This window comes from Dermacentor albipictus, chromosome 9 (assembly GCF_038994185.2).
Source record: "Dermacentor albipictus isolate Rhodes 1998 colony chromosome 9, USDA_Dalb.pri_finalv2, whole genome shotgun sequence".
In the NCBI taxonomy this organism is placed as follows: domain Eukaryota; kingdom Metazoa; phylum Arthropoda; class Arachnida; order Ixodida; family Ixodidae; genus Dermacentor; species Dermacentor albipictus.
In genome coordinates this window covers 50,743,125-50,770,402 of record NC_091829.1, presented here as the reverse complement: position 1 = coordinate 50,770,402, position 27,278 = coordinate 50,743,125, and the positions used below count along the sequence as shown (strand labels likewise).

The window sequence follows — 27,278 nt, the reverse complement described above, 5'->3', positions numbered from 1 at the left end:
ACGCGGCCTCTTGTGTGGACCGCGATGCAGTGGGTGGGAGCGCCATCTGGAAGTGTTCCAAGGAAGCGGGTGCGTTGCTACGTGGACTCCCGATACATTCACGCGCCGGCTCGCGCAAATGGAGGACGCCATCGGCGGTCCATAAAATTGTAGAAACGCTGGAAAAGCGGTTTGTTTGAATTTCCGTGTAACAGAATTGTGTTTTCTCGTATATTCAAATTACAATCCGAGAGCTAAACGCTGGAAAAGGGGTTCGTTCGAGTTCCCACGTAACAAAATTATGTTTTTTCTTATATTCGAATTACAATCCGAGAGCTATCATTTCTGTAGTTTGCGCAAGTCTTACTTTACAATTTTCCTACATATTTTACCTTGAGAAATGCAATTAGTTCGGTAAGTTGATTTTGCGAAATGGAGCGCCTGGGTATGGGTGGTTGAGAAATATTTTTGCCGAAACGACGTCCAACGCCGAGACAAGATTTTCTGTGACACAATCTCCTCAACGCCATCGCGGTAAAATGGAATCGAGGAACCACGCCTAACTCGAAGCAAATGCCAGAAACAAAAACAAGGAGCAGCAGCTTTTCAAGTCTGGCGAAAAGTAGCGAAGGAAAGAAGACGTTGCTGCATAATTCAGTGGATTTCGGCGTTGAAAGTCGGCACAGCGTCTGGCTGCCTCGATTGGTGCATGCACTGTGCACCGGACCATATTGGCGTCGGGTCGGCCACGAGTCAAAAAAGGCAGCGATGTGTAGTGAAACGCCGCGGCATGTACTGCACACAAATGGAATAGAAGTGCGGCTAAGGCCACATTCCAGACATCAAGACCTGACGCATAATGTCACTCCTCCATGAACAACATGAACTGTAAGGAAGATTTCCGCAGTTGAATTATTTTCGAGTGGGATATGAGACTCTGTATTTTGACATTCATCCCTGTTTCTTCTATATAATTTAGAGATAAATTCATGTGAATATACTATGCAAGAAACCCGAAGAATAAAGAAATTGGAAGAGCTTGGTTTCTTGGTTGCAAACAGTATGTACACGTTATCTTGCAAACGAATACATGGCCTAAAGGAGTGCAACCTTCGTTCGAATAATAAAACGTACTGGAAAGTAAACAGAAAACACTGTAAATGTCACGTGATTTCGAGGCATTCGTGTAGAAAAAAACAGGTTGTACCATTATCTCTGTGTCTTCATTCCTTTCTATTATTGTCGTGCTTTTTTTGCGCTTTGCCTCAAGCTTTACCATACATCCCATCAAAGAGTCATGAACTAGACACACAGCTTTCTTTAAAATAAAACATCAAATGCACAAACAATGTACAAGCGATGTACAATCGATGTACAATCGATGCACAATCGATGCACAATCGATGCACAATCGATACACAATCGATGCACAATCGATACACAATCGATACACAATCGATATGCAGACGATAAATTTGTGCATTCGATATCAAGTACTGGGGCGATTGCTAATGTTATGGAATAGAAAATACAGAATAGACCTGGTGGCGCAGGATTACATGCGTCTGCTGCTGAAAACTCCGGGAACGACTCAACCACATTCAATCTCAATGCTAAGATAATGACACACTCCAAACCATAAAGAATGTCCGCATTCTGAGTTTCAAAGCTCTTTGAAAGAATGCCGGGGCTAACGCTTACGGGAGCTGTCACTGGTCGCATGTCGAGATAGGCAAAAAAGGTTTAGGGTATTGTTTGAAAACAGCAAGAAGGAGCTACAGCTGGGATAGTTACACGCATATGTAACTATACAAGACACGAATACGCAAAATGCCGAAATGCAGTATATAACCACAAAAACCTAAATGACTTACGCAGGCTAGGTGAGTAATAGTAGCCACAACCGCTTCGATTGCGACGCCGTCAGAAAGCATCATTGTCTTCGTAATCTTTATTATCGTCCTACAGCTCTGAAATTAAGCTTTGCAAATTTGAGCATCTCAAATATACCAAGCGTGATATTGCTATAGTTTTAGCGTTTGTGAAGCGGTCCAATCCTTGTTTTCTGTGAGCCCCGATGAAGCGTCCTGCTTGTTATGTACATTACGTGCAAAAACACGTCGCATGAAGAAAATTCTATCCACGGCTGAAGAGAGTTGACTAGAGAGGCCCTGGTGAAGGCTGGATCTTCTAAGCTTGTGGAAACGCGGCCTCACCCAGACAAAATGAAGAGCAAGGAGACAGGGAGAAATAGATTAGTCTGCAATGGACAAGGAAAAAAAACCAGCCGCTGACGCCTCGCCAGGGGCCCTTTTTGTCCAAAAGGCCGGGTCAGATTCAAGGACGACACTCGATCCCAACCGCCTCCGGCTTCTGTATAATCCACTTGACTAGAGTTGACCCCCCCGCAGTAAGGTCTGCTGCCATGGCCTAATTGCACTATTGCTCGCTGTGTCGTCTTTTTCGAGACGAAGGAACCGGTTTTCATGTTGGATGAGCGCTTCCTTTGAAGAAGCAGTCGCGTAGGGGAGCAAGAATGAGTAAAGGAAAAAGAAAGAAAAGCCTACATCACCACATTTGCAAAGAAATGAAGCAGAGGAAATGACCAACTGCAATTTGGTAACAAAGTGCTAAATTTATGTCAAAACTTGCGAACATGCATTAAACCTTCTTTGGCCGAACGAGGAGTAAAGAAAATGAAGAAATCAGGAACATCATTGCTAAGCAGAATTTATTAAAGGCTTTCAAAGCCTTCTTACCATGTGTTCACTTCAAGTGACACAGGGGCAGATCCTAAAATTAATAACAAGAAATAAAGCGGAAGAAGTAGGGAAAAACATTTTCTAATTGATTCAATTGCTAGTTTTCTTATCTTTGTTCAAGGAGATGTTGGTGGTTGTAAACGACTTTAGCAACTCATCTCAGTTTCCAGATGTTCATATGAAGAAGTTGCACAAAATTATGAACGAAAAAATACAGTAACAACAAATATATCTGTCACACACACACACACGCACAACAATGCAGACCTAGTTGCACTTTCTGTCCCATGTGACAGCTCTGTGGACCAAGTCGCAAAACATGCTTAATCGTGCATGCCTATACCACCATGCGGGTAAATGTCTCAATACTACACATTTCCCATTTAAGATGAAATGGATAGGGTGTCACCAAGATACCTTGCGCGCAACCCCATACGGAAAGACATAGCCCACTTATTCTGTGCTTTCAGGCAATTTACTTTATAATGAACAGCCTCAATGTCCGCACTGAATATTTATTTATAAAAGACTGTCACCGCTATAACTAGTACACCTTTATCTCTGCGCAACTATAGCACTATTAATCTTCCTGAGACAAACTGGTTTGACTAAGATACTTTAGTTTGTTGCGTGCTGTGCTAATTTTTTTCTTAAATTGCGCATCTCTGTCGCGTACTTTTCATATTTTATTTGTCATCATACCTTACTAGAGTGCCGACAGGGAATGCTGTTCATGATTCATTAAGAGTCTAGCTCTCTCTCTCTCGCTACACACACACACACGCATACATAAATACATAGAACCCCCCCCCCCAACACACACAAACACGCATGCATAAGCATACGCTATAACTGCGCAAGAATTAGTCATTCTGAATAGTTCATAAAATGCAAAAGTTGGTGTGGAAGTCAAAACATCCCTCGTCGGTGGCACAACACTCGCGAACGTACGCTCGAAAGCCACGGAAAGAGGATAACAAAATGCTCACAAATTGTTTGATTAGAACGGATGCACGGTAAATTGAAAGCAGTAGGGGGTAATCATTTTAAGGTTAAGCAATGAATGAGACAACGAATACTACAGTGAGGAAAACAATGATTCACCTTGTGAGCCTCAGGTCAGGACAAAGAGGAATAGAGGCTAAAAATTGGTTCACAGCAGAGTACCGCCAATTCTTGTATACGACGATGCCGGGTAGCAACTACGGGATTTGCGAGCGCGTTCTCCACGGTTCAATGCTTCATGCGTATTCAAAGAACGATTTTTGCGAGCCTGTTATAACCTCACTCATTTGTTATATTGTTCTGTCGAAGAATCCTAGTCATGGAACTTTGCATCCTTATAAAGTAGTCACAACAAAAATCACCGGCGCTGAACCTAACCTCGTTTTTCCATATTATATTGGCGCAAAATGCACATCATACCAGCAACTTTTCCGGCCACTGGCTGAGGCTTATAGACATACTATGAAACTATAGCTTATTTTGCTATTCTTCTCTGTCACGCAAACAAAAGGCAGCCTTATTATTGATTTTAATTTTTCACAGTAATCTTCACTTGAGGGAAAAATGTCATATCTAATTTCAATGGATGCCAGGTCATTGTGGTATCATTGGAAAAGATGACGCAGATAAGGCAGCTCGGACATCAAACAAGGAAGACCACTGCGTCCCCATTCCTTTCTTAATGACCGACGCTCCGAGACAACTTCGCACTCTAGCACGCACGCTCTCCTTAGCAGAGTGGAATACCGCACATACGAGGCACACCCGACTCCACAGACTAAACCCTTCACTGAAACTTGGACCTCTGGCCGGAACGAACCGATGCAAAACGTCTCTTGAGTGTTGGTTGTGGCTTGAGTTGCATTCCCGAAATCTTGCTCAGCACTAATTGGAATGGCTGATAGTCCTGGATGTGATGTTTGCGGATGCGAGGAGAAAATTGACCACTTATTGTGCGACTGTCCTCAATTTCAAGCACAAAGACTATCTTTGTCCAACACATTGAAGAAATTAGGTGATCGTGCTCTGATTGAACAGACAGTATACTAGAGCACCGTCCCCACCGATCATCGGCTCAGAAGGCAGTGAAAGCTTAAGTGCCTGCTCGCACAAGCGGCTTTGACTCAAGTACTCTCCCTACACGTCTCTATACCCCCTCTCCCTCCCTCTTCCCCTTCCCCCTTCCCCCATGGTAGGGTAAGCAACCAGACCCTTGACTGGTTAACACCCCCACCTTCCTTCTCTCTCTCTCCCTCTCTCAGTAATCTCTTACCCATTTTAATAAACGTTGCACTCGATAGCGGCGTAATTGTGCAACTTAAAAAAAGGCTTTTCTGATTTTGTTGTTTCGCATATTTGCTTCTATCCATTATGTTTTCTTTATTTGTTTGCTTATCAACTCAGCAATCGTTCCGCAGATATACGTGGCCGCTACGTGCTCTGTGATGCCCAATTTGACACTATTTATGATCAAAACTAGCAATTCTACAGATAAGATTTCTGTGTGCTTCCTTATATAAGGCACCGATATCATACATATCTGCGTTCTGATTAACTATCCTGTAGTTATCTAATTTCATACAACCATGCGTATATGTCGCAGTACAATTGTAGCAGCTTAGCATGCATTATTTTGTAACTTTTGATGTATTACTCAACTACAAAAAAATAAACGTGCGGAAACAAAGAAAACACGGAAAATGGCTGTATTTACGACACAGAACATCATTTAATGGATGTCACAGATTATTTTATTTTAAAGAATGTCATTTTTCTGCATATTGTCAAAGGGAAAGTTTTTCTAGATTTTTACAGAATTGCTTCCCTGACAGTAAAGTGGAAAACTCGTCACGAAGGCTGTGAGTGAAATCAGATTTGTTCGTCTCTTTGCCAACCCCAATTGACATTTGTGTGTAGCTTCACCAGTCACTCAGGTATAGGTAGCTAGATATCGCATGCGCGACCAAGTGGAGCTGTTTTCTTAACAAGATGAAGCAAGATACAGATGCAGTCAGCTGTATCTCTATCTGCTTATATTGATGTGCTCCAAGTCATGCCACTTGGAGCACAGCTACATAAACTCGTAGATTGGATACCTGGATGTGCTTCCCGTAGTGCTGGCTCACTTTGAGCGAGTTGTCCTTTCAGTGGTCACATCTCATATGTTTTACGTAGCATGCTCATCTCTGTATGCACTAGGGTCTGTTACAACCTAATTGCAGCATCGGAATCTTTCTTACTATTAGAAAGCTGTGGTCATGCAGGAATTATTGCTGTTCTAATGGAATAAACTACGTGACAACATTTTTCATGCCATATTACGGAAAAACAATAAATCGGTAGTATTGATTATATCACAGAAAAGCAGGCTAACAGAACGCACAAGAGAAGAAAAAAGAATGTTGCGAAATCGCCGTACATTCCCCGTTAGTATCGAACAAATTTCAAGAGTGTAAGTTGTCATGAAATTACGACGTGAACCTCTGCACATATTGACGCCAAAATGAGAGTGTAAAAATATAACGCCTAGCACACATTCCGAACGAGCGTATTTCGCAAATAAAGAGAATATTCTGGTTATCTGCTTAGCATTACTTTCTCATATGTATCGTTCTCTCTCGCCAGGGCACAACACAGAATCACTGGTCAGACTGCTCAGCAGTTACGTCCGCTTCTAGCTGTTTTTGGAATACCCAATGCTCCTGTTCTGTTGCACATGCACAAAAAGGTCGTTACCAAGGGCTGTACTTGCTTTTGACATCACGCAATTCTTTACGCCGTTGAAGCTGCGTTTGCAACCCAACTACGCCATAATTGGATAATCCAGCAGCCCGGCGGCTGCAACAACACAGCTGCGCGCTTGGATCGGAGTCGCATCAAAGTCAGGGTATTCAGAAGACTTTCTCTGCGGACGCCTCGCATTGTGTGCCTTGTATTTAGCCTCCAGCCAAAAATAAAGACTACTGGAAAGAAACCTCCGAAAACAACCGACTGAATGGCACTTGGCAACTTTCGCTAACCACTGCGTGAAAGGCAGTGTTGGTGTAGTACGCCAACGGGCCTTGCTTTCGATGATAACTGACGTTGCTGGAGCATAGCTCGTCCCGCTACGCGTCGAGCGATATCAGTCAGCTGTGCTCGAGTTACAATTCGCGCCAATGATCATGCGACCCGCCACACAGATCCTCAAGTTTGCCAAGGCTTCCAGTGCAACTGGTATTGACATCAAAGTAACGGATTAGCTTAGGATTCGCATCGGCACTGACTGCTCTGATTAATCTAATCAGAGCAGTCAGTGCCGATGAAGTTAACAATATAAGAATCCGTAGCGGCTTTATTTGCTCGAATGTTCTGTTCCGGTGGCCGCTGCCTTCGAATGACAGGTTGCTTTCTCATAACGTAATTCAGCGCCGGGTTCTCAGCACAGTCACAATAATGGGGTCGGGAAAGATTGTGAAATGATTGCTCGGCGAAGTTACAACCAGCTTCGCAAAAATGTTTCGGCTTGTAATGAAGTACAAGTGCTTGCCGAAAAAGAACGCGTCGTTTCTGGCTTTATTACGCAAAGGAGTGAGAATATATTCCGGCATGTTGAATTTTTAATTTATGCCAAAGGAGTGGAACTAAACTAGGACAAAGAAACGGCTAGCCAATAAGGAACATGCGCTGACTTCTACTTGCACTTATAATTACAAGGACCGTAAACATCCATTGATTATCCTGATATATGCGTTTGATATTTTGGTAGTTTGGAAAAGGGTGAATATAAAAAAGATATTCCCCCTTTAGGCGTTACCTAGACCAGACAGAAAACTCAGTAGTCTCCATCAATCTTGCGGTTCATTACGGGCTCACAACCCTTGGAAGACCGCTGGAGCTGCGAGCACAGACCGCCGGCCCTGCTACGTTTACGCGTAAGCATATAATTCTCGGCGTCAGCTTCACCCGACTTCTTATTTGCCCGAGCACTGCCTGATACAGCAGGTCTGAAACTGCGCGTGCTTCTAGGTTTATCTCATCTTGTTCCTCGCTGAAGCTGTCGCAAACATCGTGCCACTATAGCATGCCATGTTCTCCTGTTCTTGACTCATGCAGGCTTGGATGCGAACACGCATGCGCACACGGCAGAGCAGCGCGCCACTCGTTCATAAACTCCAAGTGCACCGTCGGCATCTCGAGCGAAGAGTACGAGCCCGAACACGGCAGTGCACGAATGCGCACGAACGCCGATCCTGGCGGATACCTGGCTGCTGCGATATACCCTTTGCGAAATTGGGATGCCCCGAATCTGTTGCAACTAGTTTGATGGTTCATTGTTCCGCTCTCGTCAGAGCGACGAAATCCGGTGCGGGTTCAAAACGTTTGAGCACCGATGCGTCACGGGAAAGGGGCTTAACGGTGCATGAACTCCGTTCCATACATAGCAGCCAACGATGTGGAAGCTGCGCAAGATGTTCGGGCAAGAAAAGTTATCACATAGCGCGTTCCGTCTATGCTTCGCTGCGCGTTCCATGCATGCTTCACGCGGGACCACAGCGTTGGCTCGAGCGAGCATGCACGTGAAGCTCCTCGCGACGGGTTGCGAAAACCCGAAAAGAACAATGAAAATAAGAATGATCTAAAACAACGCATGATCAGCTGTATACCACAGTGTGTGCGTTTCTAAGAATCAAAAATTGTTTCATTCAATACTGCGCCTATATACAAAGACACTTGTGCACAACTGCGGTCAAAAAACGTCGAACTATATCCAAGTGCGAACGAAGCCACCGCAAGAAATCTAGCCTCGATAGCGTTGACTGTACGTATTGAACCGAGCATATTCAGTGCCAAGATGTGCTAAAGACGCATTGAGTATAGCAGATTTCTCCTTTTGTTCTTCTGAACCTGGAAACCCACGTAGCTTCACTGGAGCAGTTTGACCTAAGTGGATTAGCACGAGAGAGAATCTAGGACTGCTGCCAGATTTTTACGTTGCCCGTACTGTTTATTCAAGGTAGCATATTTAGTGGGAACGAATACTAGAGAGCACCGTCTGGCTGGTGTTCGATTAGTCATGTGAATTATACTGAAGAAGTTTGTCATGTATTGTACTTTACGTTTTTTTTTCTGTTTGTCTTTACTACTCCGATTCTGAAGCAATCAAATTTTCCACCGAGAGAGAACACTCACGGTTAGCTGTCTAGAGACTTTTTAACAGGTCACGTAAAGCATTCGTAGTCTAAGCCCTTCTTTATTCTGCGATAGTGGCTGCTGACGCATTAAAGCAAGCCATTCTTTATGTACCTTTCTCCCCATCCCGTCTGAGTGTTTGTGTAAGTGTGTAGTTCATTGGCGAATGAACGACTTACGTAGCACTGACCACTGACAGGAAAATCATTGCCATTGGACGCTTCTCGTTTCTGAATAATCAAATTATACATCGTTATATAAAACCAATACATATCGGGTGCTACATTTTAACATTACCAGAAGTTTTACTTACTGAAGCAAATTACTTATTGAGCTGGAATACTCAAAGATGTATAATTATACTGCAAATAAATACAAATAATTGACTAATTGCAATACATTTACTATGTAACTTTTCAACGAATTGAAATCATTTATTTGATGTTCTGATGTATATAACGTTTGAGTTGCCCTATTCTTGCACCTCTCGGTAAGCCGCCCATTTTTTAACTATTCCGCCAAATAGGTATGTATTATTATGACGGAGGCATATGGGAACCTTAACATATGTACTTTATTGGGCCGTACAGCTGTCAGGACCATTCTTCCCTGGACACGCATCAGACATCACCTTTGTCCCCGTGACATCGCTCAGACGACAACTCAGAAAGCATCTGCTTTAATTTGAGCCCGCATTTCGGCATATACAATGAACAAGCTACTCCATCAACCTAACGAAGTGCGGTACGCAACCGCAACGAAACCACGTAGCAGGCGCCGTATCCGACATATGGCTCAACATACTTGAGAGTTCGATGATCAATGATCAATTTGGTCGAACAGGGAACGTCGCGGAGCCAACCATTTGGGCAAGAGGACATGTCATGGTTATGGCAGCAACTGCTTTACGTGTAATAAATGAAGCTTTGGACCATTTATACTCCATCGTCGCATTACATGGGCGCGTTTACTTTCTCGTAGGGAAGATGCCGCTTGCTCCACCACAGGGAGGCAACATCGCTAACACGTTATTTTTGTTCTAACGATGTTTTTATTGTATACATGGCTTTCTTTATTACTGACAATTGCCCCCCCCCCCCTGGCCTCCTTATGTAATGCCCTACTAGGGGCCCTTAAGAATAAATAAATGATGTGCAATACAAATCTGGCCCGCCACAAGCTCTTACTAGAGTAATCCAACCGTTGAGGAAAGTAGCTTGCCTCAACAGACCTAACTTCACAGATAGCTTCACCGAATTGAAATATCTAATGCTCATTTCGAGTGCAACTAAACATTTTTTTTAGAACTATTGATGTCTTCGGTTGAAAGTGAATAATTACGAAGGGTGAAAGGAAACTTTGGGAGGATTGCAATATTGACAATTGCTTTATTTTCTCGCATAAATAAAAACTTTTGCACTAGGTTTTTTTGAACAAGCCTGTTTTCGAGTTACAAACCCAGGAAAGTCAATAGCTCATTCAACAGGGTTTACTTCGCGCCTGTTGTAACCAAACGTGCTTTAAGTGTCTACGAATGTTGCTTTCTTGAATTTCTTTACATAAGCCATCCCACATCACGAAATTTTTCTTTTATCTGGTCACTGCTTTACTGTGAAGTGCGAACTACTGCAAAAGCGGACATACGAGGCTGTCCAAACCTGTGGCAATGGGAGAAAGGAGTCGTAAACATACCATCTCAACCATAATCTCCCACAAGAAGTTTCATTTGCAGTAACGGGACAGCATGGTATCGTATTGAACAGAAACACTGCCGGCTTTATAGTTCATTGTTATCGTGCAACTGTGTCTTTTTCTCATTATTGAGGCCTAATTGACTGAAAAGTCCCGAGGAAGGTTTGGCACGCTGTTTTCTAGTTTCAAAATGCACGATGTGCCTAAAAATTGCTTAACCTATGTGCTTGCAATACTCTCAAATACTTTGATAGCATCATTGATAATTTTTACAAACTATGCACTTACTTTACTTATGATTTTGCCGCTCTGGACAACTGCGCCCTTTCTTTTTTCTTTAATAAGGTTAACGGCACAAGGCATTCACGTTATTATTTGCCTTTTTTCCAGAGGTGGTTGGAATTCGGAATGAGTGATTTGGCCAATTCGCGAGACCGAATCACCGGACGCACCAGTGCGACAATTCCTCGAAGGAGGCACGATTCAAATCCTGTGATGCGAATTGCTTTACCTGGTACTAATGCGAAGTCGGCTGTAAAATAATTAAAGTAAAGGAGCTGTGCTATGACTCACCGTACGGTAGAGTCTCCGTGCAGCTCCTACGATGAGGCACCGCAGGGTACAAAGGAGTCTCGCGAAGCAAAGGCGGGGTGCGTTATCTCAATCACCTGCATCATTCGGGGATCTGCAAAGAAGTTTGTTTGGCACTACGAAGGAGGCGCTGTTCTACACCGTCGTCTCCCCGTACTCATGTGCAAACGGCTATTGAGCGAGAGTTCGGTGAATTTAGTTGCAGTTACTACCTAGCTTAAGTTACTAGCTTAAGTTACTGCCTAAAATAACCCGTTCTGTCAGAGATGGCACGCAAAACACACACAAAATGGCAGGAAGTGCTGCCCCACCAATGCATGGTAAAATCACCGCGATATATGGTGTTCCAGCTTACGCTAGCCAAAGCGTTCCAAAAATAATAATTATAGACGTGGTCCAAGTTACACATTTAAAACTGCGCTCTTCGGTAGTCAGACTTCCAACGACCGTATACTCTATATGTCACCTGATCGTATCTTTCACCATGATTTTTAAATATTTTTCTTCGAACAGAGTAGCTAATGTCGGCTCGGACACACTGTCTAGCCGCCCTAAGCAATAAAAGAACCTAACTATAAGGTCTTCTTTGGTTGCTTATATTGAGTATGTCGAATAGCCAATCACTTAACAGAAGTGCTGCCGGTTCTTTGGTGAATTATGCATTCGTTAAAGGCCCCAATGTTCACAATAAAGCTGGGGACATGGTCCTGTTATACCTTTTGATTTTAGTCTTGTTTGGTCGGTTCTCAGTCTCTTTGCTATATTCATTTCCCCGACTTTGTTCTACCACCGTCTACACTAAAACAACTGAGCTTACTTCTTTTGTGAGAGAAATACAGTAGCCATTTCCACATCTATACTAACGGATCGAACGCATCTACCAGTTCCAGTGGTGTTGTGCCTACACCTACAAGAGGTGTAACACTAAGATTCAAGACGTCGCATGTCACGACGTCTACTGCTGCACAACTCATGGCTCTTCCCAGTGCACCTCAATTTATTCGCACAGAGTCCTGGTACATGGGCCATGTTTTCCTACTTCAGACCGGCTTTACTCTCTGTACAATCAGTTCTCCTAAGTGTAACTCACGAAACGCTAACGTACGAAATTCTCAAAATTCACCATCACGTCGAATAAGACGGCCACGAAATTATTTTACAATGGCTATCAGGCCATTGCACGATCAGTGGAAATGGTCACTCAGACATAGCCGCTCCAAGAGTTCCATCAAGAACAAAGCGCTCGCATTCCTCCTCCGAGGTCAGGCGCTGAAAGTCATCCTTTGCTACCTGGCAAGCAGGCTTTTTAACGGAGTGTAAAACAACAAATGTAGGGCGCACCAGGTTAGACGAGCTGAACCCTCCGCTCCAACTCCGGCCTCCATCCGGGCTTCACCGATGCGAGGCATCGCTTCTATACAGGCTGTCGTTGGAAGTGCCTTTCACGAAGGCATGCACTACTTTGATTGGAATGACCGATAGTGCAGCATGCGACGTATCCAGCAGCGAACACCAAACATTTCTCGCGCAACTGTCATCGATTTCAGTAGGAAAGGCAAACATGATCTATCGCGTTGCGACGATTGTACGATCGGCTGTTGTCTGTGCAGGCGCTATTAGAAGACCTTTCCCATCACACGTCCGCCCACAAAGCTGTGAAGGAATTTTAATTGGTCTCGAGGTCGACTGACCTGTGAACGCATTTGACTTGGTGAGGCCTCCCTCGCGCATGCGCGAACTCACCGCGTTTCCTTCCCCAGCTCCACTCCTCTATCTATTCTTTCTATTCCCCCTTTCCCATCTCCCTAATGTAGGGTAGTCAACCAGACGCATTTCTCGTTAACACACCTGCCTTCTCTCTTTCATCCTCCTTCTCCTTAGGCTGCTCCCGCTATGGATGCTGTGTTCAGTGGTGGCGCTGCGTCGCATTTCTGCGCCGCCTCGGCTAATGCTTGCGGACTGTGTTCGTCGCCGAAATCCACTACGCGTCTGTTGCACAGAAAGCATTTTACCGCTTCTCGAGGTTCACCGTACTTTTGCTTAGACCTACTGACTAACTTTGTGTGAGCTGCGTAATTTTAATGCCAACTTTTGCAGAAAATCTCGGGCATCCGTGGAGTATGCGAGTAGAAATGGAAACTATTACGTATAGCCGTTGCATGTCATCATCGTCACGCTCACGGGATTACGTTGTCGTCGTACCGGCTTTGTCAGGCTGCCGTCGTGACGCTATCGCAGCGCTGACCAAGACATGTCGGCGATGATTTCGGCTATCATGGACGCTAAACACCGCCTTCGACGCGGCAGCGCGAATGCTACCAACCGGATTACACTAAGTGAGTGTGACATTAGGCGGCCATTCCTGGAGTTCGGCGTCTCTTGTAACGTCGTCCCCTCTTTTGCCTTTTACTTCACGTGAACAAATGGAAAAGAACCGGACAACTGATAATGTCCTGATATGATCTACCGCTCTGATATGAAAGAGCGCGTCCGTGCACAAGCGTTCGGCATATAGGTTCCTGGCTAGCTGCAGGCCGACTCCTAACAGCTAAGACATACTACCAGTATCAAGCCAGGTACTGCAGCTTACGTAGCGTACCACGGGAAAGCATATCCAATCTCACGAATCCTATGTAGTTTTACCATCTGTAGGAGAACCCCACCGTTCTGGCGAAAAAGCCTCAGGTTGCACGAATCGTGCACGATATGAAAATTGCACAACTTTCCTAACCATGTTCCGCAGTCCATCCAGAAGAAACGCTCTGTTGGTAAATATATCATTCAACGGAACGAAAGACGCTTCAGTGTGTATCTAGTATACATTTGGCAGAGTAAATATTATACAAAGAACTAGGGGGACAATAATTTATTTTGACCTCCTGCTGCGTTAATTCAACATAAATATGCAACTTTTCCTGTATTGCTTCAATTACGAATGAGTGAAGCGTTTGTGTTGTTTAACGCCCCAAAGCGTGTTGACAACTGTTTTTTCGCATGTTGATAAACAAAAGTCACCACAAATGTTGCTCAATCTGTGGAGTGAATTGTTTAATATGATGGTGTACTTGGGGAACGTAAACGTAAGCTATAATGGCGTAACGCTTCAGCCGAAATATTTTGCCGCAGGTGGCGCAAACCGTGAAGGTGAGGAATAATAAACAGTGAAGTAACCGGCAAGGCCAGATCACGCTGTCTTTACAATCGCACTTAAGACATAATTCTTGATGACGGCAGAAATCATACCTAAACCTACAGATTTTAAGATCACAACCGCAGCACGGTTCATAAGAACACAGGTCACCGGAATTTTGCAACACACACATGCTTTGTTCACGCAAACTTTCTAGTTCTCGTGAAATGAGAATTCAATCATGAAACAGACTCTAGGCCATGTTTCCATTACGGCAATAATAATTGCGTAATCTTTATGCAGGTCAAATAACACATTGTCACCTCGAGTAATTCTGAATGCTGTTAATTTGTCCAAGAGTGAGAAAGTAAGGACAGGAACTGCAGGCAGGTCAACCAGAAGAGCACCCGGTTAGCTCCCCTACACAGGGTGTGGGGGAAGGGGAATAGAAAGATGAAAAAAGGAGAGAGTAAGCACTGAGTGCGTGTGAGAGGATGCACAGGGACACTATAAGCGGTTTCTTAAGCCGGTTCACTTCAAGTACTGTACTTGTGCACGAATCGCTTTTCGTGTCAGTGACGGGTATTTTATTTATTTATTACATACTGCCAGCCTGGATGTCAGGCTTTAGGCAGGAGTGGGGTACATAACAATACAGCATGTAGGAATACAATGTACATTTGGTCGAGCAAGTACGGCATGAGAAGAACCCACATAAGCCATACAAAGCGGAGTACAAACACTATGCCACGACAATGTGAAGTAACGTTAGCTATTGCGGAATGCGCTCAAGAAAGAAGACACCGTCGAACACTCAACCACATTGGCAGGTAGGTTATTCCATGTACGAATTGTGCTCGGGAGAAATGAGGCTTTGAATGTATTTGTTCTGCACAAGAACTCGCTCACCTTCTTTGAATGGAAGGAACGGGTTTGTCGCTGGGTAATTGAATGAAAATAGGCATTTTTATTTATTCCAAGTTGGTTATGGTAAATTAAGTAGAACATTTTTAGTTTGTCCTGGTGTCGTCTTACCTGTAGGGTCTCTAAATTGGCTGTTTGCAAAAGGGCTGATGGGGATTTTTTCCAACTATAACAATTATATATGAACCTGACGCATTTGCGTTGGACATTTTCAAGTTTGGTAATATTGCACTTTGTGTGTGGATCCCAAACGATTGCTGCATATTCTAGAATTGATCTAATGAAAGTTTTGTACGCGAGTAGTCTAATTGCTGTGGAGGATTTACTAAGGGTTCTTCTTAAATATCCAAGTTGTTTCATTGCCTTGTTTACGGTGTACGTTATGTGGTCATTCCATTTCAAATCTGATGTAATTATTACTTCTAAGTATTTGTATTTTGTAACCTGAGACAAGGCGTTGTTATCGATGGTGTAGCGGAACTTCAAAGGATTAACTTTACGTGTCACAGTCATAGCTACTGTTTTTTTTCGGTCCGAGTATCTTTGACTCAGTGAAGGGTCTCGAGTCAAGTCGGTGTAAAGTTGCCCGCAGAGAGACGCATTGGACATCGTAGCGAGGGCAGGTACACAATAGGTGCTCGATGCTTTACTCGCACCCACAAGATTTGGACATCGGTCCCTCAGCCATTCCCAAACGATAAGAGTAGGCGTTCGTTAACGCCACTCCCGGCCTCAAGCGACTCAGCAAAGTTGCCCAAATCCATGAGAAACGATGATGCGAGTTGCTAATCGTGTGAACAAGCCCAGCTGCGTAGATATGTGGATCTTCATAGTTTTGACGATTTACAGGCCCCGTTCTAAAGCGTGGCAGAAAATTTATTGCGGAGAATTTTGGTGATTTGCTGTACTTGGGGTGGGGGGGGGAGGGGGGGCGTTTCCGAAAGCAAACGAATCCAACATTTTTCTTTAAATCGCAGCCCCCTCAGCAATCCGACCCGTTTTATTGGATTTCGTAAAAAATAAAAATAAATGAATAGGAATGTTCCGTTCCTTAGCAAATTCAAGTAATCGAAAAACCTCCGACCACCATGTCACGATAGGAACAGCGATCACAGTCACTAACAGCATTGCTAGTAGAGGGGACCAAAATGCGCTCTACCCAAGGAAGCAGAGTACATTTCGTGACCATTACCAGGTGACATGAAAACACCAATTAGAGCAGAAACTTAACAAGGTGCCACCACCGACCACACGTTTCTCAGCCTTGGGAAACCTGTGGCCGCTTTCTCAACCTTGAGAAATCTCAAAGCCATTGCGCGACAGGACGTTCGTTTTTTAGCGACGAATGCGTCTCCTCGAGTAATTAAACGGCTGGAAGAAACAACGAAGCTATTTGCTTTAAAATAAAACCAAACACAAACAAAATAATTGTCGCTTCATAAATGAAATGATGCGCTCGAAGGTGCTCATTGCTTAGAGTCACAATATGCCAGCAGCGTTGGTTTTGTCGCATCATTCTGTAGAGAAGAACCAGTACAGGTTACACGTAGGGGCAGACGGTTTGTGCTGGGTATTTCAACGTTAACAGAATTTTTAATCATCACCCGTGGCATGCAGTACAATTGTTCTTCAGCTAGGTTGCTTTTAGAGGCACGAATAATTTGTACAAGAAATGGAAGCGACTAGCTGAATATTTAATAATTTTTTTATTATTATTATTTGCACATATTGAAATTTATGAGTGGTAGACGGTGGCCTAAAGTAAAATTTTATTGAATAAATTCTGAGGACGACACCAGTTTCGAAATGCCTACGACTCTGAGATTTGCGACGAAATCATTCGCGTTCCAGAAACTTCTGAGCTTCACTGCTTAAAATGTAGTTTTGTTAAAAAAAGAAAGGAAGTAAGCCAACAGTATTGTGGCACACTTACGCTTATTGAAAAACTGCGGGTAGTTTCATTACTGCATCCAGCAAATATTGGCAGCGCTACCGCTAACATAACGCCGCAGTAAGGAGCAAGGCATTCTGCTCGAGTCATCAAAAGACGCCAGAGAATGCAGCAGGTCAAGCGACAGCCGAAGAAGTGGAATGCGCAACGGGCGCACAAGCCAGCACAAGTGCGTTTACGTTACTGCGAAAGAGTCGAGCAAATGTGGCGGGGCAGAGTAAAAGGAAAAGTCGGCGGCCCGTCGAACGTTGATTCGACGAGCAGTGTGCCTCGTTTAGAAAAAGGACATGACTTGCCCGATTATGGGACAGGCATGGGCACCAGCGCTCGTGCGCTATATATAGTCTCGACAGCAGGTGTAGTGCGAGAATACGGTGCGTCAATGCAGTTTGGCACGCGCTCCCGTGGTCCTTATACTTTTGCTCACGGGTGTATAAATTTTGTGAGCACCATGTGAAGCCCGTTTGTCGCGGCCCCGGTGTAAGAGACATACTCTTCAGGTGAGGACACTCGCGAGACCCGATCGACCAGGTAAAGCAGACACGGTTCGGCCCCGTCGGTTCGTTGTCGGCAGATATCTATCGACGGGCCGACGTAACTTCAAGGCGGAAAATATATGATCTACTGTTGCTATAGCAACCGGCGCTTCGCTGCATATCCTAATTCATTGACAGGCGGGCGCTCTTTCCACTGCGTCACCTCTCAAATGTATAGCCGCTGTTGTCGGGAGCGTGTCATATAGGCGCCTTTCTTCATCCACCAGTGACCTACTTTCGCTGCGTCACTCAATCGTTTCGGATTTCCAGCGAAGCGCCGTTTGCTATACCAACGGAAGATAAAGCTTTTCTGCCTCGAACTTGCGTCGTACCACCCTCAGGTATACCCTCTGCCATTAGTAGGTCGACGAGGGAGCAACGTTGTTACTTTACCTGGTGGATCGCGCCTCGCAAGCAAGCCGAGAAGTGCCCCTTCTAGAGAGTATTTACATAGAGAAAGAAATTTCTCTATGGTTTATATCTCATAGAGAGGTCACTAGGCAAATACTCGCAGCGTAAGGCCTCTGTGAGTGTAGACAGGCGTTCCTTCATCACGGTCACAAGAGCCTATGCACTGTACAAGCAATTTCAGTAGCTTTTGCGTAGCTTTCGAATAATAAAACCATTTAGAAGGTCAGTTTCACAGCAAACTTAACTTTCACGTCGCTGAAATGTCGCCGACTGTAGTATGACTAAAGCATGCCGCTGGTCGCTAAATATAAATACTGTATAGGGAACTGTATATCTTCCTTCCGGTTAACCTCGCTGACTTTCGTATTTCATCCCTCTCTCTCTCTTTTTCCGCTAAACAAACCAATAAATAGCTGAATAAGCGACAGAATCGGTAACGCTGCAAAAGCTACATCCGGAGCAACACATGCGACGCGGCAGGCGAGAGGGTGCATGGCTCTGAACTTGGCCAACTTGCTTTCTTTAGCACGCACTAAAATCGAAGTATACATTGGCGCTTTTGCATTTCACGTCTACACAAATCCGGCCGCTCTTACTCTTAATCAAACCCATGACTCCGTGCGCAGCAGCACAAATGCATATCCAATGAGCCTCTTCGTTGGGTATGAAGAACATCTTTTTCGATTTTCACGAAGATTTGCCCATTTCATACTCCGTTAATTACATTCACGCCGCAGGTTAGGGTGCCGTTATACTCACCCAGCATGCTGCACTTCTTCAGTCAAAACTCTTCATGGCACTACCAGCGAGAAGGTGGTGGTAGAGGATGCAAGGGCGCCGTTTGTAGCTGCAGACAGCCGCACCGTACACAGACGACGTGAACCAAGAGCACGAATGGGAGCATATACCGCTGCAATTATGCATTACGCAAGATTTACAAACGAGTCGTTGGAAGCGCGCGCGGAGGAACGAGCGTACCAATTAATTTTCGATGCCGTGGCGACGCGCCACAAAGAACAGAGGGGCGGCGACGCTGCACACACTATAGAGTGGAGGAAAGAAATGAAACTCGCACACCACGTCAGCGTTCACCAAACGGCAAAGCTGAGCAAAATGACGCCCAGGAATGTTTGTTTCCTTAGCGACCGTGCCAGACAGACACGTTCATTTTTCCTTGGAAGGGGTGATTGGGTTGTCCGATTGTTCACCCAATAGGCTTGGCATCATCGCGGTCTTCACAGAGAGCACAAAGAGTTACTTCTATGGCTCTGCGACAGCTCCAAAGCGGCCTTATCACAGGATCGGGGTACTTTGGCTCGCAGTGACTAGCAATATCAGCGGTGCGCCACGTGTCGGGCTTCTTCATGGCGGGCACCCCTCAGAGCACGAAATGAACGTGCCAAATGCCGTTTACGAGCCAGATTCCCGGGTGGTCGGATGGAGCAGCAGTGCACATTGATCGAAGCGATAGTGTTGTTCTCGAGCTTTCGTTGGATTGTAATCCGTACTGCAGATATTTTTGGAGCACGAAATGCAAGAAATATAGTTTCAATCTACTGCATTCCCCTTGCATAGAAAGGTGCTGTGGCTACTGACCCATAAGATGAATCCACATCTCAACAAAATTCCTTTCACTCTGCGAATTAGCTTGGAAATCAGCCACATTCTTCACTTTGGTGATGCGAAAAAATTTCACAGCCGGCTGTCAGGCATGCCTCTATTAACACATTTCAGTCAAACATGTAAGGGACGTATTACACACAAAAAGCCTTCCCCAATTTATTGCTGCAATGTCTGCATGAAACAGGGTTGCATGCATGCATTTGACGGCTTTGTCAAATTTTTTAAGACGTATGCCTCCCGGCCAGTAAATAAAGAACAGTTTGTACTAGGAAGACGCACACAGCAGAGTAGCTACTTAAGATGTTAGAGCAACTGCACGAACAAAAATTACTGCGTCTTCCATATTGTAACAGTCATGTACAAGTCCCGAGGGGCTTAATATGGGGCTTAATATACCCTCATGGAAGTGTCGACAAAAGCGACGATGAGAGACGTGGCGAGAGCCGTGGCTACGACAATAGCGACGATATGGGCATGCGCACGCAGCATACTCTATTAATTGGAATGACCTTGAGGATGATATTCTGACACCAGGACGCTGCAGGCTCATTCCCCTACCCTCAATTTTTTCGCTGCTGCACGCCACTACAAGGCACGGACCAACGTGTTGGTCGATGCTCCCATGACGTGGGTAAAATATTCGATAACTATTCAATGTTTTCTAAAAGCAACGTGAAAACATTACACCGCCAATAGCAAAGCTTAGGGCTCTAAGGAACATGGGGCAAACGTTGCCCAGTCAGTGGCGGTTAGAAACAGCTACCTCGATTTCATTTTCGTGCAAGAAGCATGGGTGAAGTTTGTGTAAGCAGGCCATCTATTGCGCTAACAGCAAAAGAATTTGGTTTTCTGGGTGTGCCTGCAAGGAATACCTCTAATCAATAGGCTGGCAAGACATATGCTTTTCTTTTTGATGTTCTGCGCACTGATTTGCTTAGAATACGTTGGTGTTAGTTGTTTACAAAGCAGCAATAGGGTCGCAAGAATAAGCTGTTGGAACTATAGCGCCTGAGTGTCCATATTTATGTTAGTGCGTCGGTGTCCCCAGTTGGCGCCACTTTGTTGTTCTTGTGGGACCCCTACCCGCGCAAATTGACATTCAGGTTCAGATGTGCGGTTTGATCGCGCCCGCACCGCCTGTTGCAGCTTGATTTCAATTGGGGATTGACTAAAGTGTTTTCTACGCATGCGATGCAAAGCGGCTTGTATTGTTTTATTGCTATGTGCATATAGGCACGTTCATTCATGCTTATTTGTTGAAGCTTGATGAGTTTATTATAGCATAGGAGGCTGACAAACTATCAAGCCAAATAAAACACTGCCAGTAATAAGCAGCTTATTTTTACTGTCTCCTCGGATTGGATATTTATAACAAAAAATAAGTTAGTCTCCACTTCATTTTTTTATATGTATGGCTGACGAATCCAATCGTGAAGGTTGCGATGTTTTTCCTGCTTCGTTGGTGTTTTCTTCTGGTGCTGACGTTTTTATCTATTTATGTACTTTTCATGCATCAGTGACAGGCAACGACGGTTGTACTGAGCCCCGAAGACTCCTAATCTGCTCGGAGATCCTTCCCACGGAGTTTGCCATGGAAGAGATGGTCTAGGACTCGTCTGGCGGCCAACCCACAGCGCCCGAGACTCGGCAGCGGCTCAGTTCACCAGTAGGATTACATGCTGCTGACTCTGAGCTTTCTCACTAAAGATCAGAAGGTGTAGATGCTTTCATTGCTGCCAAGCACCCACGTCCAAGACTGACATCTCCGGCGTCGTCCTTAAGCGAACCGACTATAATATATAGCAGCATCAAGACTACGACAGTACCTTACATACCCGTCGACGCGGTGGTAAGCTTGAGTGCTATCTCCCGACAGAAACTTGATGATTTGTTCTTGAAACTTGCGTCGGGACAAATCCAACCCCTGGAAAGATGTCATCGCCTCTGACAACAGATAAGATGGTACAAACTTTGTTTGTTTCGTCAGAAATCTATAGCGTCCACACGCGGCCCTAACACCCCACAGGGTGCCCACTTAGCAGCTGGTGTCGTATTAATATCGACTTGGATCTGAAAGATGACGTATTTAAGAACATGATTGTTTGGACGCCACCATGCAAAACAATTAATATTCGAAGGATGCACTCGTGAAAGTGTATGAAGATACAGTTTGCCTGTGGAAAGCTGCCTACTCATATAAAAGCTGGATTCGTTCGCTATCTTGTTCGGCCTTTCGTATGACGGCCCTTACAATGTCATAAGTGTTTTAAGGTTGGTCATGTTCAGGGCTTTTGCGCCAGAGATCCGGTCTGTGCCAAAGGCGTTTGGAATCACCATGCAGATTCCTGCGACAGTCACACATATCGCTTCCCTAAGCGTTATGGTGAACATTTGGCAACGGATAAAAGATGTGCCTCATTAATGGATGAGCTAAAGGCACTAAAATAGGAAGCGAAAAAAAAAGCAGCAGGAGTTGAAAACTTCCGTGGCCGTAGTGCTGCCTCAGCGACTACGGCGCTGGCGCAGCGCGTTCAAATAATGATAAAAACAAAACGCGTTGAAAAGGGGGAGGGGGGGGGGGGGGCTGCCCACTCTGACTCCTCTCAGAGTCAGAGTGGCCAGCGCTGCCATCGAAATCGTTGGACTAAGTCTCTACAAATACTGCGAGCACAGTGGAAAACACTGCAAACACAGTACCTCAACAGGTCTCAGCCAACGACGATGTACAACTTGTCAGGCTTCAGAAGATGCTAGTCAACATCATCGAATCTCTAATCGTTGGTCATCATATACCAGCAGCGCCAGCAACAGAGCAACTTTTGGAGGCGCTCGTCCCAGTCTTCGACGGCATTCACTAGACATTTTACCGTAAACAATTTTAACACTTGTCAGCAGCCTCGCCCCTTTGTGCTGCAATGGAATGCCAGGTCGATTCAACCGCGGCACGCTGACCTAGTTCTTCAATCCATCGCTGTGAAGACTCCACTAGATGTTGTAGTGCTTCAGGAAACTAACGTAAGGAAAGCGAACATCGACTGCCAGGCTTCGTGGCTGTCCACAGTAACTCTCGATGCGCGGAAACGACTTGTGACTCTTTCGAGTGTGTGGACGCGGCGCATACACGCAACGCTTCAAAAGCATCAGTCTACTATGGGCCAAGAAAGTAAACGGACCACTGCGTAAGTGGCCGGCGCAGCTGCGGGGTCTCACCGGAGCGCTGCCATCTCACTCCGCGCGCCGACGGCGAGGATGCCCCGAGTGACGCCAGACTTCGCCCTCACTCTCACGTGGGGCCTCGTCACACTTGATAAATTTCTAGTGCAACGTTCCGTTGCTCTGCTCCTGACGGTCGTGACGAAGGGGACCGTGCATCGCCGGCCGTCTAGCACATGGCGCTGTGGCACAGTAGTCGATGGCAGCGGGGCATCAAACCGCAGCACTGAGGAGGAACGAAGACCCGTTCTGATTGTTGTTTTGCTTACATTCACCTTTTCTTTCGCATTAGTGCACGTCGACGGCGTCCACCGCTGCTCGATTTTAGGCAACATCGCGCAAGTAGCCGCAACGGTGGCTACGTTGACGCGCGGTCTTTTACGTAACTCAGCAATGAAAAATTATATCCCAATTCTGTGAATCCCATCTAATACCGGTGTCACACGACCACTTTTGATCGTGATCAAGCCCGATCTAGATCGGAATTCACGAATGCAAGTGGCTCCCTCGCGCAACTTGCGCAAAGGAGCCAATCACAACTGTGAAATGCGATCCGGATCGGCCTTGAGTGCGATCAAAATGGTGCCGTATGATATCCCGTATAATAGTACATCTAAATCGGAAAAAATTAGTATGTTACATATGACTATCAAAAATTTACTGATATGAAAATAGAGCGTTTGCAGAACCCTGGTATCCAACGTAACGAATTCACGTAAGATATAAATTGACATATCGAATTTGTCCAATTTGAATGATCCAATGCATTCCGTTTACAGAACTGCAATATCTGTTCTTGATGCATAGCTAATAATTTGTAAACTTCGTGCTAGTATTTTTTTTCTGAACTTTCAAATTCTTGGAAATTCTAAGCGATATTCATGCCCTAAAACGAAAGTCTGCTTCTAACAGTTACTAGAATTTAAGCTTCTTTCTCAAATGTAACAAATTTCATTAAAATAGGTCAAGGGATTATCTCAGAGAAGCGTTTCTGCGTTTTGGACGAATTTGATTACCCCACGTTGTCGTTGGGCCCGAGCTAAAGATTCCTTTTCAGAAAAAGCTTCGGCTCGGGGTCTCCCATCTAAATACATGGGAAATGAGAATCAATTTTCTCGGCAAACCCTGCACCAAGTTTGATAATGTACGTTGCATTTAAAAGAAAGATTATCTAGTGAATGTTGCCAGCAAATATTCGACTGAGGCTGTCAATATTTGTATAAAAATTGTTGAAAAACGCAAATCTTGAAAAAGAAACTGTGAGGTTTACAAGTCTAACTCAGCAATCCAAAACGATACCACAATTCTGTAAATCGTATTGAATAGTACGTCTAAGGGAGGCAAAATTAATGCATAATATGTGGCTCTTAAATAAACTCCTATTATGTGAGTACGAGTATGACTATTGCAAAACGTTTTCAAACAATGTAAGCTATTGACGTAGAATGTGAGTTGATAAATAAAATTTGTTTCTTTTGAATACTCTAATGGTTGCCGTTTATAGAACTGCAATATTTGTTATTAGCGCAGAGCTACGAAGTTCTAAGCCCGGATTCTGAAACACTCCTTTCCTTACTAAAGATGTCTCACACGCTTTAAGGCGACCTGCCGTCAATTCTGGAACGTACCTTACTAAGGGGCACTAAGTTAGGGCCTCCTTGGTGCTTCCCCACGCTTAGGGAGCCGGAATGCTACCTTCATGCTTCCTAACCGCGCTCCTCTAACTGAACACATGCTTTTCCGCACGACTTTGTACGCGGCACACTCGGCTAGAATTGGTGCCGTGCGCAGCCAAGGCCATGGTAGCCAGCCGCGGTGTATTGACGTCCAATTTAGTTCCGCGGACCACGTTTTGTGCCACATCTTTTTACTTTGATTTTGTGAAAAGCGAGCGGCGAGAATGACGGCCTTGCGATATTTATCCGAAGACGATAGCTTCGAAAGCTATGCGCGGTTTCTTCCACGAGCAAATGAACTTCTTTACCGGACTGTGTACAAGCCTCCACCTTTGACTCCAGCCCGGCGTCTGATTGACAGGAAGAATTCACTGGATTACTACGACGAAGTGGTGGTGGTGGTGGTGGTGAATTGTAGCAACAGGCGGGTTTAGCCTGGCGAACAAGGCCGGCAATCGCTCCGCCCGAGCGTCTCGCACAATACCGCTGAAGGGTTTCACCATATGTCCATCAAGCCGCTCTCTCTTAAGAAATCGATGAGGAGAAGTGAAGTTTCTTTGCGGGCTATAACTGATCCCTCGGGAAATATAAGGTCTTGCAGGCGCGCATGCGGAAGGTTCTTGTTTTGCATATTTTTCAGCAGAGTGTCTCTTTCATCTTGGAATTGCTGGCAGGACCACAAAAAGTGCTCAATGTTTCCTGTCTCGTGGACTTTCTAGCCCGGTAACGTTTTTCCAAGCGAGCTGTTACAGCCATACTGGCAGACCTGCAACTATGTTGTAGCACTGACAACAGAGGAGAGCCGCTGCCTGCTCTCTTGGAGGTCCTCATCTCACTGCGTTTTTACGGAACGGGTGCCATGCAAACTGTTGTAGGCGACCTTGTGTGTGTATCCCTACCCTCTGTGTGCCGATGTATTTGGGAGGTGACACAGCTGATATGCCTACGTCTGTCTCCCAAGTACATTCGGCTGCCAAACGCCAGTGAAGCGAGGGTAGTCATGATGTATCAGAATGGGCTATCGCGCATGTGCGCCGATATCGTTTGCCACTACTTTTCCTGGTTCTCCTCTCCCTCGCTGCCTACATAAGCATATGAATAAACGACCAGTTGGTCATTCTTTGCTCAGCAACAAGTCGCCTCGGTCCGTTACTTCAAACACGATACACTGACCAGGTTCTATATACTCATATACCCATGAAAAGTCCCGGTGGAGACGACGTGGACGCCTTCCGAAGCAGGAATTGGGTATTCTCGGCAAATACACACACGAAAGAGAATGCACGCAAAAAAAAAGCGTCGCCTGACCAATCGAACTCAGATGCCGCCATAGTTGCTAGACTGAGTTTTCTTTCCTGCCATTTGCATCATTTTTGAACTACTTTCACGTTATTAACCAAAGAAATAGAATTTATCACCCCGTATTGAAGTATAAATGCAATTTTAACTGTCCCGGCACTTTATCGTGGCGATTCATTACAAATATATTGTATGTTTTATAGTAATCTCTAACGTTACACTTCCTCTGGAGAGGCGCTCCTTCCGCAGAGAAGGCGAAATGAAGCTTTTAGAATACCCGGTGGCCTTCCGAGGGATCCTAACGTTTAGGTAGAATGGAGGACTCCTTGCGGAAAGTAGGGAAATGGTCTAAGGTTAGCAGCATTTCAGAATCCGGCCCCTAAGCTTCACGCTTCCACTTTTTTCAACGTTATCAATGTTTGAAAGCTCCTTTAAAAAACTTAGTGGCTTAATTGACAATTCCGCTTCCAACAGCCACTAGAGATTGACATTCGATCTCGAATGCAACAAATTTCGTTAAAATTGGCCCAGTGGTTATACCAGAAAAAGGTTGCTGTGTTTTACATGCATTTTAATACCTGTATGTGAATAGGCGGCATCGGAGTTGGGCCCGAGCTCAAGCTCCCTGTAAAATAACTTGTCACAAGCTATTTGTTTAGATAGGCGTTGCTTCAGGTATACCATACGCTAACATATGAGTTGTTTATTTCTTCACCACACAAATTTCTAAAAAACGCTTTTGAAAATAGAACCATCCTAATCCTTCAACTGGGCAACGGAAAAGTTACTTGCAACAGAAATAAATTTTCATAATTGGCTGACTCTAAAACTTTCGTAATTAATTTTTTAGTGATGGTATTACGACACATATTGTAGTTAACAAATTCCAGGCGTTGAGTTTGCAGCTATAGCTTCACTACTCGTCCTTCTTCACAGAGTGGAAGGGCTGTTGAACTTTTTTTTTTTGAGCATCTCGGTAAACTAAGATAAAAAGTTTGCTGAATTTGCACCGAGTATTACTCTAAAGTAGCCACAAATGCTACTGAAGCTTTGGAGTGAATATTTTATTATGATCGCGTACTTGGGGAACGCAAATATAAACTGTGATGGCGTAACGCTCCTGCCGAAATATTTTCGTGAAGGTGGGGCAAACCATTAAGGTGAAAAACAAACAGATAACTGGACGGCAAAGTGCAGATCACATTTACTGTCAAATCGTACTTAAGCCGCAATGGTTGACGACGGTTGAAATCGCACATTAAGCTAGAGATATTTAGCATACCAAATGCAGCACGGTTCACAAGAAAACAGGTC

The 27,278-nt window shown here is 44.8% G+C and overlaps 1 long non-coding RNA gene across 6 annotated transcripts in view; it reads right to left on the bottom strand.

The window, feature by feature from the left end:
- LOC135911933 (uncharacterized) overlaps positions 1–27,278 on the bottom strand; it is a 469,826-nt gene that overhangs the window by 219,711 nt on the left and 222,837 nt on the right. For 3 of the 6 annotated variants that reach the window (XR_010567517.2, XR_010567518.2, XR_010567512.2), the window contains exon 4: positions 11,184–11,295. This is a non-coding gene — a long non-coding RNA (uncharacterized lncRNA). Of the gene's footprint in view, positions 1–11,183; positions 11,296–14,654; positions 14,752–18,912; positions 19,241–27,278 lie in introns of those variants that run through there. The other 3 variants (XR_011508634.1, XR_010567516.2, XR_010567513.2) reach the window with 3 other exon arrangements.